This window comes from Equus quagga, chromosome 16 (assembly GCF_021613505.1).
Source record: "Equus quagga isolate Etosha38 chromosome 16, UCLA_HA_Equagga_1.0, whole genome shotgun sequence".
Taxonomy (NCBI): Eukaryota; Metazoa; Chordata; class Mammalia; order Perissodactyla; family Equidae; genus Equus; species Equus quagga.
In genome coordinates this window covers 53,461-73,198 of record NC_060282.1, presented here as the reverse complement: position 1 = coordinate 73,198, position 19,738 = coordinate 53,461, and the positions used below count along the sequence as shown (strand labels likewise).

General features: G+C 36.1%; 1 protein-coding gene across 4 annotated transcripts in view; it reads left to right on the top strand.

The window, feature by feature from the left end:
* Window positions 1-13,171, top strand: part of C16H8orf33 (chromosome 16 C8orf33 homolog) — a 38,669-nt gene extending 25,498 nt beyond the window's left edge. For all 4 annotated transcript variants that reach the window (XR_006885594.1, XR_006885592.1, XR_006885591.1 and 1 more), the window contains 4 exons: window positions 9,256-9,276; window positions 9,365-9,391; window positions 9,502-9,528; window positions 10,713-13,171. The gene's annotated coding sequence lies outside the window, so the exon portion shown is untranslated. The remainder of the gene's footprint in view (window positions 1-9,255; window positions 9,277-9,364; window positions 9,392-9,501; window positions 9,529-10,712) is intronic.
* Window positions 13,172-19,738: the final 6,567 nt, after the last annotated feature.

The following is a 19,738-nucleotide window of genomic DNA, read 5'->3' as shown; positions in this document are numbered from 1 at the left end:
TCACAAGGTTGTAATCTATCATAACATTAATAAAAAAAAAAAATTCTATCCTTCAAAAAAAAAAGATGGTGAAAAATTTAATTCTTCAGAATTTAATAATTATTAAATTTAATTCTACAGAATTTAATAATTCATCAACTCTCTTAACATTAGTAATCTCTTTAATTGCCCAGTCTTCTGATGGGCAGTACCAGGCCCTAAGTGACATTTGGCTAAGAAAATTGAGGTTTAACCTCAATTCTCTGCTTTTGATTTTTCGCCTTGTCTTTGGTCTTTGTAGCCACAAGCTGCGTTTTTACTTTGTATGTTGATTGACTCAGAGTTATTTTTTATGTGTCATTAGTCTTTTTTTCTCTTTCTATCAGATCTTTTCAAGGAGGAGATTTATAAATAATATTTTTTTTGCTTTTATCAAAATAAGGAAAAAAGTCAGTCCTCCAATGCCTAAGAAAGAACTAATTTATTAAATGTTATTTATAAAAAGTTAACCATTTAGCCACTCAGTTATGCTACAGAAGAGTGTTCATTTTCATGAAAAATATTAAACTTATTTTTTATAAAATAGAGCACATTATAAATAAGCATGTATTGGATTATCCTTTTTGTTGTGGGGTAAAAATATTCTGAATATATATATGGCAAGATATTTTAAAGGGGTTGTAGCTGGGTAATAGAAAACTGATGGGATTGAGTTTTTTCTCTCTTTTTAAAATTTAATTAGCACATACTGCTTTTGTAATTAATAAACTGTTTATAATTAAGCAAAAAGAAAAAGTCTCCTTGTCATAAACCAGCAGAAATGCCTGTGGTGACCCTTTGTGTTCTCTTGAAGCACGTTGCTCCCAGAATGGTGTTTTAATTGACAGGTTGCTTGTTGATGACCCTGCGGGTGGAGGACTGTGGCACACTCATCATGGTGGTATAGAAGATAGCTTTTGGTCTAAAGTAGACCCACTAAAAATTTGCTAGATAAATAAGAAATGTTTGCAGTTAAATGAGAAATATTGTGAATGAAGAGTAATGGGTTGCTTGTGGGGAAGTCAGGTAAGTTAACTACCATAGGCTGGACACAAGAAGGTTTGGTGTTTTCTTGTGTTAGCTCATTTATCTATCACTTTGTAGATAACGGTGTCATCATCACTTAAGGTGTTTGCTTGTTATCACACAGACCACACACGGTAGAGATATAATTTAGTTATAGTTTGAGAAATCTTTGTTCCTATTTTGAATCATCTTTAGCTGACTACCATGAGCCTCTATTTTACAATTATATTATAAAATGATGTAACTCCTATTTCTTTAACTGCATGAGAATTTCATACCTGTTCCAATAAATCTTTGTATTATTTAAAAGCCTATGCCATGTCTTTGAAAATAAATTTGCCCTCAGTTTATGTAACTGCAATTTCTATTATATCTGATATTCTTGTGCTAATGTATATGTCACATAAAGAAACACCAAGAAAAGATAAAATGATAAATCATGATTACATCTTACAATTCAGTGTGCTGAAATGGTGAACAATTATGGTTTCAATTTTCCTAGAGTAGCCTTTTGTTGTCTGTATTATAAAATAAAATTCACGATTTTGATGAAGATGAATGCATGGAGTACACACATATTGATAGTAGATATTATCTAAAATTAATGTGAATTTCTAGTAAATGTTACTTTTGCAGAGAAAAATATATATATTGATGACTGGATGCTAATCATTCTTAAGTCACATATCAATTACAAGTACATAGTGAACATGTTATATGCTCAGTAGTATATCTGACAAAACTTATCTTCACAATAATTCTGTATTTTCTCATGTGATACATTTATATATTGCGATGTGATCACCACTGTAGCATTGGCTAGCACCTCTATCACATCACATAATTATTTAATTTTTAAGAACAATTAAGATCTAGTCTCTTAGCAACTTTGAAGTTTATAATACGGTATTGTTGACTATTCATTATGTTGTGTACTAGATGTCCAGAACGTATTCATCTTCTAGTTGTATTTTTGTACCCTTCGGCCAACCTCTCCTCAATTCCCCCATCTCCCAATCCCTAGTAATCACCATTCTTCTCTGTTCCTATGAATTTAGCTTTTTTAGATTCCACATGTAAGCGATATCATACAGTATTTGTCTTTTTCTTTCTAACTTATCTCATTTAGCATAATGCCCTTAGTTTGATTCCCATTCACGTTGTTGCAGTTGTCAGGATTTCCTTCTTTCTTATGGATGAAATATATATATACATATCTTCTTTATACATTTATCCAAAGAAGAATTGGGTTGTTTTCATATCTCAGCTATGGTGAATACTGCTTCAATAAACATGGAAAGTGCAAATATCTTTTCAATATTCTCTTTTCATTTTCTTTGGATACATACCCAAAAGTGGAATTACTGGACGTATGGTAGTTCTAGTTTTGAGTTTTTGGGAAACCTCTATATAGTTTTCCACAGGGTTGAATCAATTTATATTTTTAAAAAATTATTTTATCAAGGTCATATTGGTTTATGACATTGTGTAATTTCAAGTGTATTATATATCAGTTTCTGTATAGACTGCATCTGGTTCACCCCCAATAGTTGAGTTTTTATCTGTCACCATACACACGTGTCCCTTTACCCCTTTCACCCTCGCCTCCATCCCATCCCCCTCTGGTAACCACTATTATGTTCTCCTTAGCTATGTGTTTGTTTATCTTCCACATATGAGTGAAATCATAAGGTGTTTGTCTTTCTCTGTCTGGCTTATTTTGCTTAACATAATACCCTCAAGGTCCACCCATGTTGTTGCAAATAGAATGATTTTGTCTTTCTTATGGCTAAGTAGTATTCCATTGTGTATATATATATATATATATATATATATATATATATATACACACACACACACACACACATACCACATCTTCTTTATCTTTTCATCACTTAATGGGCACTTGGGTTGCTTCCATGTCTTGGCTATTGTGAATAATGCTACAGTGAACATAGTAGAGCATAAGTCTCCTTATATTGTTGATTTCCAGTTCTTTGGATAAATACCCAGCAGTGGGATAGCTAGGTCATATGGTATTTCTATTATTAAATTTTCAAGAAATCCCCATACTATTTTCCATAGTGGCTGCACCAGTTTGCATTCCTACCAGCAGTGTAGGATGTTTCCCTTTCCTCCACATCATTTCCAATATTTGATATTTTTTGTTTTGTTAATTATAGCCATTCTCATAGGTGTACGGTGATATCTCATTGTAGTTTTTATTTAAATTTCCCTAATAATTAATGATGTTGAACATCGTTTCATGTGCCTGTTGGCCATCTATGTATTTTCTTTGGAAAAATGTTCAGTTCCTTTGCCCGTTTTTTGATCTGGTTGTTTTTATGTTGTTGAGTTATATGAGTTCTTTACATATTTTGGAAATTAACCCCTTGTCAGATATATGATTTGCAAGTATTTTCTGCCAGTTGGTGGGTTGTCTTTTCGTTTTGGTGTCTGTCATGGTTTTCTTTGCCTCGCAGGAACTTTTTAGTCTGATGTAGTCCTATTTGTTTATTTTTCCTTTTGTTTCCCTTGCCTAAGGACACATCGTGTTTGAAAAGATAATGCTAAGACCAATGTCAAAGAGTGTACCTCATATATTTTCTTCTAGGACTTTTATGGCTTCAGGTCTTACATTCAAGTCTTTAATCCATTTTGACAATTTTTGTGTATGGTATAAGATAATGGTCTGCTTCATTCTTTATCATGAGGCTGTCCAGTTTTCCACACACCATTTATTGAAGAGACTTTCCTTTCTCCATTGAGTTCTTGGAGACTTTGTCAAAAATTAGCTGTCCATAGATGTGTGGTTTTATATCTGGGCTTTCAGTTCTGCCATTGATCTGTATGTCAGTTTTTGTGTCAGTACCATGCTGTTTTGGTTACCATAGCTTTGTAGTATGTTTTGAAGTCAGAGATTGTGATGCCTCCAGCTTTGTTCTTTATTCTCAGGATTGCTTTGGCTATTTTGGGCCTTTTGTTATTCCACATAAATTTCAGGATTTTTTGTTCTATTTCCGTGAAGACTATCATTGGGATTCTGATTGGGATTGCACTGAATCTGTAGATTGTTTTAGGTAATAAGGGCATTTTAACTATATTTATTCTTCCAATCTATGAGCATAGAATATCTTTCCATTTCTTTATGTCCTCTTCAATTTCTTTCAATAATGTCTAATAATTTTTGGTGTATAGGTCTTACACCTCCTTAGTTAAATTTATTCCTGGACATCTTATTCTTTTTGTTGTGATTGTAAATGGGATTGTATTCTTGAATTCTCCTTCCTCTAGTTCATTATTAGTGTATAGAAATGCAACTGACTTGTGTAAGTTGATTTTTACCCTGTAACTTTGCTGTAGTCATTGATTATTTCTACTAAGTTTCTGGTGGATTCTGTAGGATTTTCTATATACAGGATCATGTCATCTGCAAACAGCAAGAGTTTCACTTCCTAATTTCCAATTTGGATACCTCTTATTTCATTTTCTTGCCTGATTTCTCCAGCCGAAACCTCTGGTACTATGTTGAATAGGAGTGCAGAGAGTGGGCTCCATTGTCTTGTTCCTCTTCTCAGAGGGATGGCTTTCAGTTTTTCACGATTGAATATGATATTGGCTGTGGGTTTGTCATATATAGCCTCTATTATGTTGAGATACTTTCCTCCTATACCCATTTTATTCAGAGTTTTATCATAAATGGCTGTTGGATCTTGTCAGATGCTTTCCCTGCATCTATTGAGATGATCATGTGATTTTTATTCTTCCTTTTGTTAATGTGGTATATCGCATTGATTTGTGGATGTTGAACCATCCCTGCATCCTTGATATAAATCCCACTTGATCATAGTGTATGATCCTTTTAATGTATTGCTGTATTCAGTTTACTAATATTTTTTTGAGGAGATTTGCATCTATATTCATCAGAAATATTGCTCTGTAATTTTCCTTCTTTGTGCTGTCTTTGTTGGGTTTTGGTATCGGGGTGATTTTAGTCTCATAGAATGAGTTAGGAAGCATTTCATTTTCTTCAATTTTTTGGAATAGTTTGAGAAGGATGGGTATTAAATCTTCTTTGAATGTTTGCTAGAATTCTCTAGGCAAGCCATCTAGTCCTGGACTTTTGTTTTTTGGGAGGTTTTGGAATACTGTTTTGATCTCTTTTCTTGTGATTGGTCTATTCGGATTCTCTGTTTCTTCCTGATTCAGTTTTGGGAAGTTGTATGATTCTAAGAATGTATCCATTTCTTCTACGTTATCCAATTTGTTGACATACAGTTTTTCATAGAATTCTCTTATAATCGTTTGTATTTCTGTGGTATCCATTGTAATTTATCCTCTTTCATTTCTTTCTTTCTTTCTTTTTTGAGGAAGATTAGCCCTGAGCTAACATCTGTCTCCAATCCTCCTCTTTTTGCTGAGGAAGGCTGGCCCTGAGCTAACATCTATGCCCATCTTCCTCTACTTTATATGTGGGATGCCTACCACAGCATGGTTTGCCAAGTGGTGCCATGTCCACACCCGGGATCCAAACCAGCGAACCCTCGGCTGCTGAAGCAGAATGTGCACACTTAACCACTGTGCCTCCGGGTCGGTCCCTCCTCTTTCATTTCTAATTTTATTTATTTGAGCCTTCTCTCTTTTTTTCTTAGTGAGTCTGACTAAAGGTTTGCCAATTTTGTTTATCTTTTCAAAGAAACAACTCTTAGTCAATTGATTCTACTGTTATTTTGGTCTCTATTTTATTTATTTCTGCTCTAATATTTATTATTTCTCACATTCTGCTGACTTTGGGCTTTGTTTGTTCCTCTTTTACTAATTCTGTTCTGTATAGTCTAAGATTATTTATTTGAGATTTTTCTTGTTTGTTAAGGTAGGCCTATAATGCTATAAGTTTCCCTCTTTGTACCGTTTTTGCTCTGTCCTATAGGAATTGCTATGTAGTGTTTTCATTTTCATTTTTCTCCAGGTATTTTTTTAATTTCTCCTTTGATTTATTCATTGATCCAATGGGTGTTCAGTAGCATGTTGTTTAGTCTCCACATAATAGTGACTGTCCTGGCTTTTTTCTTGTAGTTGATTTCAAGTTTCATTGCATTGTGGTCAGAAAAGATGCTTGATATGATTTCAATTTTCTTAAATTTGTTGAGGCTTGCCTTGTTTCCTAGCATATGGTCTATCCTTGAGAATGTTTCATGTGCACTTGAGAAGAATGTGGATTCTCCTGGTTTGGGATGGAGTGTTTGACATATGTCTATTAAGTCCACCTTGTCTAGTCTTTGTTTAAGGCCACTATTTCCTTTTTGACTTTCTGGATGATCTATCCATTGATGTAAGTGGGGTGTTGTGGTGACCTACTAATGTTGTGTTACTGTCAATTTCTACCTTTAGGTCTGTTAATAGTTGCTTTATATACTTTGGTGCTCCTGTGTTAGGTGCATATATATTCATAAATCTTATGTCCTCTTGGTGGAATGTGTCTTTTATTACTAATACTACCCCTTTTTGTCTCTCATTATCTTTTTTATCTTGATGTTTGCTTTGTCTGATGTAAGTATGGCAACACCTGCTTTCCTTTGCTTGACAGTTGCTTGGAGTATCATCTTCCATCCTTTCACTCTGAGCCTATGTTTGTCTTTAGAGCTGAGATGTGTTTCCTGGAGGCAACGTATTTTTGGATCTTGCTTTTTAATCCATCCGGCCACTCTGTGTCTTTTGATTGGAAAATTCAATGCATTTACCTTTAGAGAGATTATTTATATATGAGGGCTTGATACTACCATTTTATCTCTTGTTTTCTGGGTGTTCTATATTTCCATTGTTTCTTTTATCTTGTATTTCTGACTGCCATTTCAGTTTGGTGGTTTTCTGTGATGGTTTTCTCAGTTTTCTCTTTATTTGTGATTTATGACTCTGCTCTGATTTTTTGTTTGGTTTACCATGAGGTTTGTATAAAAGATCTCGTAGATGAGGTAGTCCGTTTTCTGATAGCCTCTTACCTCCATTAGCTTATTCACATTCCATCCCTCCCTCTTCCCCTTCTGAGCTATTGCTGTCACAAATTATTTTTTGTGTTATGAGTTTGTGACTAAATTGAAGTGTTCATACTTATTTTTGATGCTTTCCTTCCCTTTATCTCTTATGTTATATGTAAGTGTTTTCTAACCTATTCTGATAGAGAGCTGCAATTTTCTGATTTTGTCTATTTATCTCCTTGCCCAAAGCTTTGTAGACCTTTGCCTTTTTGTTTAAAGTCTTAGTTCTCTTTCCTCCTCCACCTGATGCATTTCTATATTTATATCCTCTAATTCACTAATTCTGTCCTCCACAAATTCCACTCTATTTTTTATGGTTTCTACAATATATTTTATCTCATTAATTGTGCTCTTCATATTCAGAATTTCTGTATAGTTCTTTTAAGGCTTCATTCTCTTTGGTGAAGTATTCCTTCTATTCATTAATTTTTTTCCTGAACTCATTGAGCTGGTCTTTCTGAGTTTTCTTGTAACTTTTTAAGTTTCTTTCTGAGAGCTATTTTGAATTCTCTGTCATTTAGATTGTAATCTTCTGTGACTTCAGCATTAGTTTCTGGAGACTTGTCATTTTCCTTCTCTTCTGCAGTGTTACTATAGTTCTTTATGGTGTTTGATGAATTGATCCTCTTCTGGTGCATTTTTAGTAGTAGCACATCCCAGATTCCACTTGCCACCACTTGGTGGGGGGGGCGGGGAGGAACTATGTTTTCTGATCCCACCCCATTTGTTGGCAGTTAGACCAGTTGGGCCACATGGGCTGGGCACAGCTGTTCAGAGGGTTGTGCTCAGGAGGATGTGGCCTCTGTGCTTATAGGTGGGTCACTGCTGGGCTACTGCTCTCAGTGGGTGGATAGTGCTCACATGGGCAGGGCCACTGCACTCAGCATGCAGATCTGGCTAAGCTGCTGCACTAGGCAGAAGTGGTGCTTTTGTGCAGGCTGCCACTGTGCTTCTCGGTGGGTCTGCAAGAGCTGCTGTGCTTGGTGTGTGGGGCACCTCCACATGGGCTAAGCTGCCACCACTTGGTGGGGAGCATTCATGTTGGCAGGACCACGTCAGTAGGTGGGTGCTCCCACAGGCTGGGCTACCACTCCAAAAGTGTTCACACGCAGGCTGGGCTGCCCTGCCTGCACTCACAGTCACACTGGCTGCTGTGTGAGAATCTGTGACCTGGACCATTGTCCCCAGGGAGGAAGAGAAGTCCACTCACCTAGTTCCACTGCTTCCTGGGATCCAGTCCACCCACCTTCAGATGTATGGCTGTCTGGATCTCTCAGGTGTCCTCTTGTGTAGGGAATCTTCTGTTGGTTAATGAATGTCCATTTGGATGTAACTTAGAGGGGAGAGACAAAAGGAAGAACTCACTCTACCATGATGCTGCCATCACCTCATATTTACATTTTTACCAACAGTGCACAAGGGTTCCCTTTTCTCCATATCCTCACCAACACTTATCTCTTGTCTTCTTGATGATAGTCATTTTAACATGTGTGAAGTGATATCTTATTGTGGTTTTTGACTTGCATTCCTCTGCTTATTAGTAATGTTGAGGATCTTTTCATGTGCCCTTTGGTTATTTGTATGGTTTCTTTGGAAAAATGTCTATTCAATTCCTCTGCCTATTTCTTAATCAGATTGCTTGTGTTTTTGGTATTGAGTTGTATGAGTTCTTTATATATTCTGGATATTAGTGCTTTTATCTGATACATGGTTTGCAAGTATTTTGTCCCATTTCACAGGTTTCCCTTTTATTTTGTTGATCGTTTCTTTTACTGTCCAGAAGCTTTTTAGTTTTATGTAGTTCCACTTAATTTTTTTGTTTGTTGTTGCTTGTGCTTTTGGTGTCATATTCAAAAAATTAATTGCCAGGATCCATGTCAAGGAGCTTCTTCCTTATATTTCTTCTAGGAGTTTTATGGTATCAGGTCTTAAGTTTAATTTTGAGTTTTGCTTATGATAGAGAGCAAATTATACAAGCCTCAATGGCAGTTTGGCTCTAACTAACTAAGTGGTATCTCATGTAGACATCTAGTACAAGTTGCCCTTTCAGTCTTTGAGCCTCAAATTCCATAAATCTGACACAAATATTCACTGATAACTTTATATAAAGCCAAAGTTTGCATCAAATTCCTTGGAATCTCAGAAATTAATATTCTTCTTTATTATATTTTTTTAGATGAAATCAGTGAAGAACTTGGTAAGTTCTGTGTTTCTCTCCTATGCCAAATTAAAAACAATGCCTGTGTCTTCTCAGAACACTTAACAATCTCTTTGATTGGTTGCAGACCAAAGAAAAGTCCTGGGAGAGGCAGGTAAGTGAAGTCAAGATTCTCACTATTGACACACCGTATGTAGTTACCTATAAGAGCCCATGTCTTTCCCAGTTATCTAGCTAACCTAGAATGTTTCTATCCATTTGTAGGTCTGAATAAAGCTCGAAGATTTGCAGGTAAATGCCAAGTGAAAAATATATGGTTAAGAATGACTTTATGCCTGTCATTTAATGTCTCTGGAATTCTATTGCAAAAGAAAAAGATTTTGCCCACCTAATCTATAAGACATATTTGAACTTAGAAAATCACTTGATTTTGGATATTTGGACCTAATGTTAAATAAGAACCAAGTTACTAAATAGGAGAAATTTTATTTTAGAAAAGACTGCTTTAAATGAACACCCAAGCTATGCAAAGCACTGATACAATGTGATTGGTCATCTTTTTCTGAATTGCAAGTTGTAGATCAGTCAGAAATGTCTTCATTTTATCCTACTTCCACAATATGGCAACCACCAGATTATCCAGAGCCAAGGAAGATGAGTAAAATATAAGATTTTATTTCTAGTCTCTCCTGTCTTATCTTGAAACCTCAATTCCTTATGTCTATGAAGTCATTCTCATCAGGATACAAACACGCTGTTATTCTTCCTATCTTAAAAAAAGAGGTAAAGAACAATCTCTATATGACTACTAACCAATTTATCTTTCCTTTACAACAAAACTCTACTAAATAGTTGTAAATACACATTCTCTCTAATTTTTATCCTCCCATTTCTCTTCATCTCATCCATAAAAAGGCCAAAATCCTGAAAATGATCTTGATAGGCATAAATGACTCTGACCCCTTTCTCTTCTTATTGCCTTTCTAATTCCATCCCCTTCCTTCTCTCTCTTACTCTCCTTCAGCTTCACTGGACACTTCCCTCTCCTTGAACACACTGGGCATGCTTCAGCCTCTGTTCTTTGCAGATAGGGTTTTCTCCCTGACATTTCTCTATCTCTCTGTTAAACTTTTCGCTTTATCTATGGTTGGCATAATGTTTCTATTGCAAATATTGAGGAAACAGTATGAGATTTGGACCATTGTTAGACCTTTCATAGGACAGTGCCCACGTATCCCTCTAACCTTATTGGCTGCATCCTTGGAACTTCTGATATAACACCACAAGTCATTTTCACAGATGAAATGGTATGGGATGCATACAGACAAAGTTTATTTTTTTATTTTCTGTGTATATAAAAAGGAAATTGGAATGTAATCTACTTTGTTCCTCACCCCTGCTTTGACCTTTCTCTTAGAGGCTGAAAAGTCTTATCTTAAGTCTTAAAATCAATTGATGTACTCCTTTTTCTGCAGAAGACATAATATTGGATAAAGCCACTGCTCACCCTTACCTTGCTGTGTCAGATGATGAGAAATGTGTGAAATCTGTTCCAGAAAAACAGGACCTTCCTGACAATTCTGAGCGATTTGATACTCTGGTGGCTGTGCTCGGTCAAAACAGCTTCTCTGATGGTGAGCATTACTGGGAGGTTGAAGTAGCAGGGAAGAACAGGTGGGCAATAGGACTGTGTGTGGACTCAGTTAACCGGAAAGGGCAAGACATCTCTGCTGGCCCTGAGAATGCCTTCTGGACCATATCCCTGAAGAATGATGTATACAAAGCCCTTTCCACCCCCCCGTTCCGTTCTTAATGTCCCAGAACCTCCCTTGATAGTGGGTATTTTTCTGAGATACGAGAAAGGGTTGATCTCTTTCTACAATGTGACAGACTTTACCATTCTCCACACTTTCAAAAGTAAGTTTACTCAGCCCCTGAAGCCATATTTCTATCCTGGACGTCTCAGTCAGGATAACAGTAATGGCCTCACCATTCTTGAGGTATCAGCAACAGATCCTGCTGTCTCTCTTGCTGTCTCTCTTTAGAACACAGCTAGATAGTACAGGGCTCATCTGCATGGATCATGAAAGCATGGAGCCATTTCCCAACCAGAAGGCTGCAAGCTGGGGAATGTAAGGATTTGCTCTCAGGACCCAGTCTCCTTCACAGTCTTGTGGGAGACTGAGAATAATTCCTCTCATTGGGCATTTCCACTGCTCATCTCTGCAACCCATCTTCCCTTAATGCACTTTCTTTAAACCCTTTTGATTTTAAGAAATGCAAAGCTCTCTCATCCTTCCTAGATTTGAGGGTAAGATTCTGAAACTAGTTAGCTACTTTCCTCAACAAATCACTGACTACATTTCTCAGTGTGCATTATAGCAGATGGATTTATGTATGTTTCTGTTTCACCAATAAGTTTCGGCTCCTCAAGGCCAGAGACCATGTGCTATTTGTTTTTTTACCATCTTTGTGTCAAAATGAGTGCTTTAAGCAGGTTCCTATACTGGATAACGTTGAATTCAGTATAATTGAATCCTATCTACAACCAGACTGACACATGTGTTCAATGACATTTTTATGCATCTTCTACCATTTTTCGTAGCCCCTTCTCTGGCTCCTTTAAGGCATATGACTATAAATTATGCGTCTGAGATATAACCCATGCTATCTGCCTCTGAAGCCCATGCCATTAAGCATTACACTGTGGTGTCTAATATAAATGGTATATGGTCCTACATACCACCCATAGACAGGCTAAAATTAAAGAAAACAAAAACAATGAAGTAGTAGAGCTGACACATGTTGCTGGAGGGAGTATAAAATGGTACAATACATTTTAGAAAAAGCTTGGCAGTTTCTTATATAGTTAAACATATAACTATTCTATGATCAGCAATTCAACTTCTACGTATTTACTCCAGATAAATGAAAGCATATGGATACAAGAGCTTGTCCAAGAATGGTCATGGCAGATTTATTAACAATAGCTATAAACTAGAAACAACAGAAATGTCCATCAATGGGAGAATGTATAAATACATTTCAAGACATTTATTCAGTGGGGTAGTATTCGAAATTTAAAAATAATAAATACTTATATATGCAATAATATGAATGATTCTCAAAGATATGCTGAGCAAGAGAAACGACACAATTTACATAGTGTTATATTTCCATATGAAGGAAGTTCTTAGAGATAAAATTAATGTATCATGAACAAATCAGATAAGTAGTTGCTTTGGGGACAGATTGGGAATGAGCATAAGTTAACTTTCTGGAGTAATAGAAATGTTATATATCTCAATAGGGATAAGGATTTCATTGATGTATGCATGGGCCAAAATACATCTGGGTGTATATTGAAAATTTTTGCATTTCATGGTGTGGCTGTCGTTCTCCAAGGTGGCCCCACTGTCCCTTGTCTCCTGTTACTAATGCCTTTTTGTAGATACTCCATCACTGAATAAGAGTTATGACCAATAGAACACAGTGGAGTTAACAGCACTCCAGGTTAGGTCCTAAAAGGCATTGCAGCATCTGCTTTTATCCCTTGGGTCTCTCACTCTGGGAAAATCAGGCACTATGCCATGAGGGCGTGCAAATAGTCTTATTGAGAGGCTCATGTGAAGAGAAACCAAATCCTCCTGCTAATAGCCATGAGGATGAGTCACTTTGAAGTGGCTCATCCAGCCCCGTCTAACCAACACTGGACTGCAACTTCATGAGAGATGGAGCCACAACCACCCAACCAAGTCCCCAAATGCCTGAACCACAGGAATCATGAAAAATTGATATGAATGATTGTTGTTCTTTTAAGTAACTAAGTTTTGAGATGATTTGCTACCTGGCATTGAATAAGTAACGTACAATGTTTGTAAATTTTAAATCAGAAAGTAGTGAATTATAAATAAAAGCTCTGTTTAATATTTTTTGCAATGTTATTATTTAGCAATTCTAAAATATTTTTTGTTTATTTAGGTTTAAAAAATGAGTAAATATATTAAGAATAATAAGACCCAGAATTTTCTTCAGTAGAAAAGATAGTTATACCTATGAAAAAGAGGGAAGGATAGAATGTACCCTATGATGTTTTGAATTGAAATTGGATGTATCAGTATAAACTCCTAACATAAATATATGTGTTATTATTAACATTATTAATCATTGTCATAAAATATTAATTATATAATAGATTATAATATATATTATAATAATATTATACATATCATGTCATATTATATATAATATTGTGTAAATATTATATATACGTATACATCTGTCTGCTGAAGAGGACCTACGTGCCCAGTAGCAATGACCACACTTAGTGACCAGATTTTCATTTTTAACTTATTCTGCACCAAAAGGAACCAGGGATCTTTGGAGAAAAGCTTGATTCCAGGGAAGAGGAAGGTAAAGAAAGTATAAGATAAGCCTGCAACATCTTATACTAGAAAGTGAGTTCTCAAATATTAATGGGGACGTATTTAAAGGATACACAACTAGAAATGTTCTTCTGGCTAAATTTGAGACATCATCATCTTCATCATCATCGTCATCATAGAAATTAAGTAAATAAAATTCTGTGGCTCTTACTGATATAAATCAATAATTAGTCTATTAGGGGCCAGCCTGGTGTTGCAGTGGTTAAGTTCACACGTTCCACTTAAGTGGCCCAGAGTTCACCAGTTTGGATCCCTGGTGCAAACCTATGCACCGTTTGTCAAGTCATGCTGTGGCACATGTCCCACATATAAAAGAGGAAGATGGGCACAGACCTTAGCTCAGGGCCAACCTTCCTCAGCAAAAAGAGGAGGATCGGTGGCAGATGTTAGTTCAGCGCTAACCTTCCTCAAAAAATAAAAAAAAAAGAATAATAATAGCGAATGAATAAATAGCGACAAACGGAAAGGTCTTTCAAACATTACAATTCCAACTAATAAGTGTAGAAGGAAGTTAGAAGTATGATATGAAACAAGCTATTTACATAGTCTCAAATTATCTCCCTACAAAATAGTGGTTTCATGTCATAACTTGACAGTTGATAGACCTGATGGACACTACCTAAAGTAAACGATCATAGGATCACTAATATCAGATATTGGAACAAGCCAACATTATGTGCCTCCTAATAATGCACTGAGAGTGATGCTACCTCACCTTCTTGATCTGTCTTCCAAAAATACTTAATTTAAATGTAATCATGAGAAAACTTCAGACAAAACCAAATTGTAGAATATTCTATAGAATAACTATCTTGTTCAAAATGCAAAGTGAAGAAAATTCAAGGTCAAAGAATCTTAAAAGCATGAGAATGCAAAGCAATACATGGTCCTAAATTTAATTCTCTAACAGAAAAAAAATAGTTACAAAGGACATCATTGGGAAAAATGACAGAATTTGAATATGGACTATGCATCAGATAATAGTATTACATTGACGTTAAGTTTCTTGACTTCAAAAATTGTACTTGGTATCATAAATATCCTTCTTCTTTGGAAATGCACAGTAAATTAGTAGATTATTGAGTGAAATAAAAACACAGTTTCTGGGGCCAGCCCTGTGGCTGTGTGGTTAAGTTCACCTGCTCTGCTTCTTTGGCCCAGGGTTTTGCTGGTTTGGATCCTGGGCACAGACATAGCACTGCTCGTCAAGCCATGCTGAGGCAGTGTCCCATATAGCACAACCAGTTGGACCTACAGTTAGAATATACAACTACTTACTGGGGGGCTGTGGGGAGAAGAAGAAGAAAAAAAAAGATTGGAAATCTTTAAAAAAAACAACACAGTGTCTTCAGTTAATTTTCAAATGGGTCCAAGAATTTTATGTATTTACACATATATAAAGCAAATAAATGGACCTTGAGGACATTATACTAAGTGAAATAAGTGAGACAGAGAATAACAAATACTGTGTGATCTCACTTATATGTGGAATCTAAAACAAAACAAAACAATCTCAGATACAAAGAAGAGACTGGTGGTTGCCACAGTTGGAGTTGGGGGGTTAAATTAGTGAAGGTAGTCAAAAGGTATAAACTTCTATTTATAAGATAAATGGATCCTAGAGATGTAATTATATCATGGTGACTATACTTAATACTGTATTGTATATTTGAATGTTGCTGAGAGTAGATTTTTTTCTGCTTTTTTTCTCCCCAAATTCCCCCAGTGCATAGTTTTATATTTTAGTTGTGCGTCCTTCTATTTGTGGCATGTGGGACGCCGCTTCAGCATGGCCTGGTGAGCTGTGCCACGTCCGCACCAGGACCCAAACCAGAGAAACCCTGGGCCACCGAAGCGCAGCGCCTGAACTTAACCATTCAGCCACGGGGCTGGCCCCGCTGAGAGTAGATCTTAAAAGTTCTCATCATAAGAGAAAAATATTGTAACTACGTGTGGTAGTGGATGTTAACATTACCACAATAAGCTAGACTTATCATAGTAATTATTTCCATATATGTATATATATATATATACACACACACACACACACATACGTATATAGAATTTTTATGTCATACACTTGAAACTAATATAATGTTATATGTCAAAACAAAATGAAACAAAAGGTAACTGAATGGCCCCAGTCAAATAACCTCTGCTTCCTTCTAAAAATGCATTGGGCAGATAATATCTATCAATATACATATCCATCGTGTCATTTTCTATCGTGGAAGTAAGGTAGTGTTGATAAAACCCTAATGGAGAGAAAAATATTCCACAGTAAGATTGTAAGCCAATTTGTAACAATATATTCCTTCTTCCAGTGGCTTTCCTGACATTTCACCCACCATCCACATAAAAAAGGATTAGTAAAAAAGCTTTTAAATGTGACCTATCGAGATCACATCACTTGCTATTCTATGATCCAGAACAAATTTAGCACTTACCGGAAGATATTGTTGTTAAGAACACTAGCTATTCTATACCCTCATTCACAGAAATTAGGTGCATGTATGCTAGAAGAAAAGAGAAAAAAATGCAATGTCTGAAATTCCTTATTACATATGCTTTGTATTATTGTTTTAACAGCCCAAGAATTTGATACCTAAAGAGTCTGATGACAGAAATAGTCTTGATTTCTTACCTAATAACCGTTCTTCCCTTCTTCCTTCCTGAAATAATTCCAATTTGGCCATGACCTTAGACCTCTCTCTGCCTTAGAGGAAAATGACAGAAACCCCAATCTCAAGGTCAGGTTTAATTATTCTTCCTTGCCAAAGATTGACAATAAAATGGGCAAATGAACAGAATAAAATGGATGTGAACAAGCATATATTTCCTGGAGGCCTTTCAGAAAATATAGTTTTCTTTTGCTGTTTTGAGATAGTTTCCAGAAACAGTATTCTCTCTTTCATCTTTTGTGTTATATGATACAAGGCCCACAAGAGCTATACACATTTATTCAATAAATTTTATTTATTGCCTTATATATGCCATTTGCAGTTCTGGGTTCAAGAAAGACAGAAGGAACAAAACTAGTCACTGTTTTCAGAGGCTTAAAATATATTGCAGGGAAATAAACAACTAGTAAATAGATACATAGCATCTTAGTTGAGAAAAATAGAGCTGATTAAGGGAATGGAAATGTACAAAGATATTTGCTATGGCACTGCCAAACAAGGCCATGTGATGAGATATAAATCTGAAGGGAATGTAGGGAGCAATGCAGGTGGACCCCCATAAGAAGTATAGAGGGACTATTAGGTGCAAAGTCACCAAGGGGAGCTTCTTTGCTTTGTTTGAGAGCATCAAGGGTCCAAGGTGTTTAGAGCAGAGTGAGTGAGGAGAGAATGGAAGAAGCTGAGATCAGAAAAATTCGTCAGGTCATTATAAATTCCTTGGGTTTTATGATGATGAAGATAGGAAGCCATTGTAGGAGTTGTGAGCAGAAAAGCAATATTGATCTGACTTATGTTTTTAAAAATTTGTTCTGACTACTGTGTAGAGAAAAGGTTGGTGGGGATAGGGACAAGAATGGAAAACAAAGATTCATTTGGAGGACCATCTTCTCATAAGCCTAATAATAAAACTCACACAGAGAAGAAAGCAGAACCAAAGGAACTACATAGAATTGAAATTATACCCAAAGAACTGAAGGAACCAGAGTCTTGGCTATTTTTGCAGTTGTATCTTTTTGAGTCAGTACTGTCCAATTTCAGTTGGCATTGTTTTGCTTCAGATGAAATAATCCTGATACAGTCACATTGAAAATTCCTAAACAGCCTAGGGCCCATCAATGGACGAATGGAATACTACTCAACCATTAAAAAAAGGTGGAATCTTGCCATTTGTGACAACATGGATGGAATTGGACAGCATTATGCTAAGTGAAATAAGTTAGATGGAGAAGGCCAAGTACCTTATGATTTCATTCTTACGTGGAAGATAAAAAACAACAACAATGACAACAAACAAAACATAGATATAGAGAATAGATTGGGGGTCACTGGGGGGAAGGGAGGAGGGGGAATGCAAAAGGAGTAAAAGGCCACATGTGTACAGTGATGGATGGTAATTAGACTTTGGATGGTGAACATGATGTAGTCTACACAGAAATCAAAATATAATGATGCACACCTGAACTTTAAGAGAAGCAAAGTCATGTTTTTGTGTTTTAGCAGTCTTTTGTCTCTCAATGCCAGGGAGGATCTTTTTATGGTGTCATGCCCCACGTCAGAGGGAAAATGCACAAATTGGAAACCTACTGAGGCCACATTTGAGTAACAAAGAGGGGTAGAAGGAGAATTTTAAGGCATTTTTTCCCTAAAGTTTATATGTTATCAAGATCATAGACATTGGAGATCATCTGAAGTGTTATGTCTTTATCAAAAGTTTGTTAGACTTTCAACAGGCCTGGTCTGGACATCTTGGGAAAGCTGTCTCATCAGATGCTGTCTGCTTCAATTCCAGAAAATCTCTACTTTCATGTCACCAGATGATGTGCAGGTGCAGTCAGGGTTCGATGCTTTCTTTAGGTGTGTCACATGAATCCATGAGTTTATTCCCTGGTGTTTCATGGCACAAAAGTTAATTCGTGGTTCCAGATAAGGGTCTTTTCAGTGAGATTGAAGAGAATTCTTCTAGAAATGTCTTTTCCAATAGACAATCTCAGGTTGCAAAGTGTGATGCTTAAGATTTTCATCTCCCTCAAGTGCACTGTGTAAAGATTGCTCAGCTGAAACATGGTTATTTTTAATAGAAACAATTAGGCATTTGCAATATTAGAGTATATCTCCTTTTATTAGCGGTGGGTCAAAAGAGGCAGGAGCCCAGGGCCATGGGCATCCCATGACTATCTGGGAGGGTGAGAGTTTATGAGTTCCAAAGAGGGTAGATCTAAATTTTAGAAGAACCAATGGTAATGCTTTTGGCCAAAGTATTTGGAGGTTCTCTACAAATTTTGCCAATTGAGTCTAAATAATGTGTGTTCAACTGAACCAGAAGATTGAGGGTGGTGAGCACAATGAAAGTGTTGCAAAAGTTATCAAACAGCACAGACTTGTCAAAGTACCTGACCAGTAAAATTTTTTTTTTTTTTATCACTCTAAAGCTCAAGATGAGTTAGTTCCCCAGGTAAGGATAATTCTTTCAAAAAGGACTTTCATCACAGAAAAGGCGGTAGACTATCTACAGGGAAAGGCTTCACTCCAGTGAGAAAATATGCAAACCATGACTAAAAGATATTTATATTCATGAAGTGAGGGAAGTTGTATTAAATCCATCTGTCAAAACTTAAGTGGTCCATTAGACAGCTTAGAATATCTGGAAGCAGCAGAAACAGACTTTCTTGCATTGTATTTTGGACAAGTGGGACAAGGGAGGGAGGTACCTTTTGTGGGTTTGTTAATATTTTCTATCAATATTGATTTATAAATGTTATTTTGTCAGTAAACCAATGGATTATTGTATGTACAGTAGTTAGGCATGGGAATTTTAAAGTTTCCAGTAGGACCGAGTTGTTATTTGGTCCAAATGAAAGCTTTTTCTTTATATTAAACCAACAGTTGCTGAATTTCTAATCTTATTTTTCTTTTTCTGAGGCCAATTGTTAGGTTTCTTGCCAGTTTTTATAAGTTATGATTTAGGAAAATATCCCTTTGGTCCATGACAGAGGCTTTGATGTTTTGGGGTCCTTTAAGGGCTGAATTCCTTGTGGAAATGTCAGCAAGATAATTTCCATTAGCTTCCAGAGAGTCAAGTTTAGAATGTCCTGGGATTTTAATAATAGCTAAAGCAGCAGGTAACATCATAGCATCTAATAATTTCTGAACATAGTGTCCATTTAATTTTATTTCCACTGGGGGTAAAAAAGCCATGTTACTTTCACAACATTCAAATGTCATGAGTTACTCTAAAAGTGTATCTACTATCAAGTATAAATATTGGCAGTTTTGCCCTTAGCTACAGTACAAACTTGTGTAAGACCATGTAATTCAACCCATTGGGCTGAAGTAGCCATAGGTAAAGACTCTGCTTTAATGATATCAAAAGGAGTT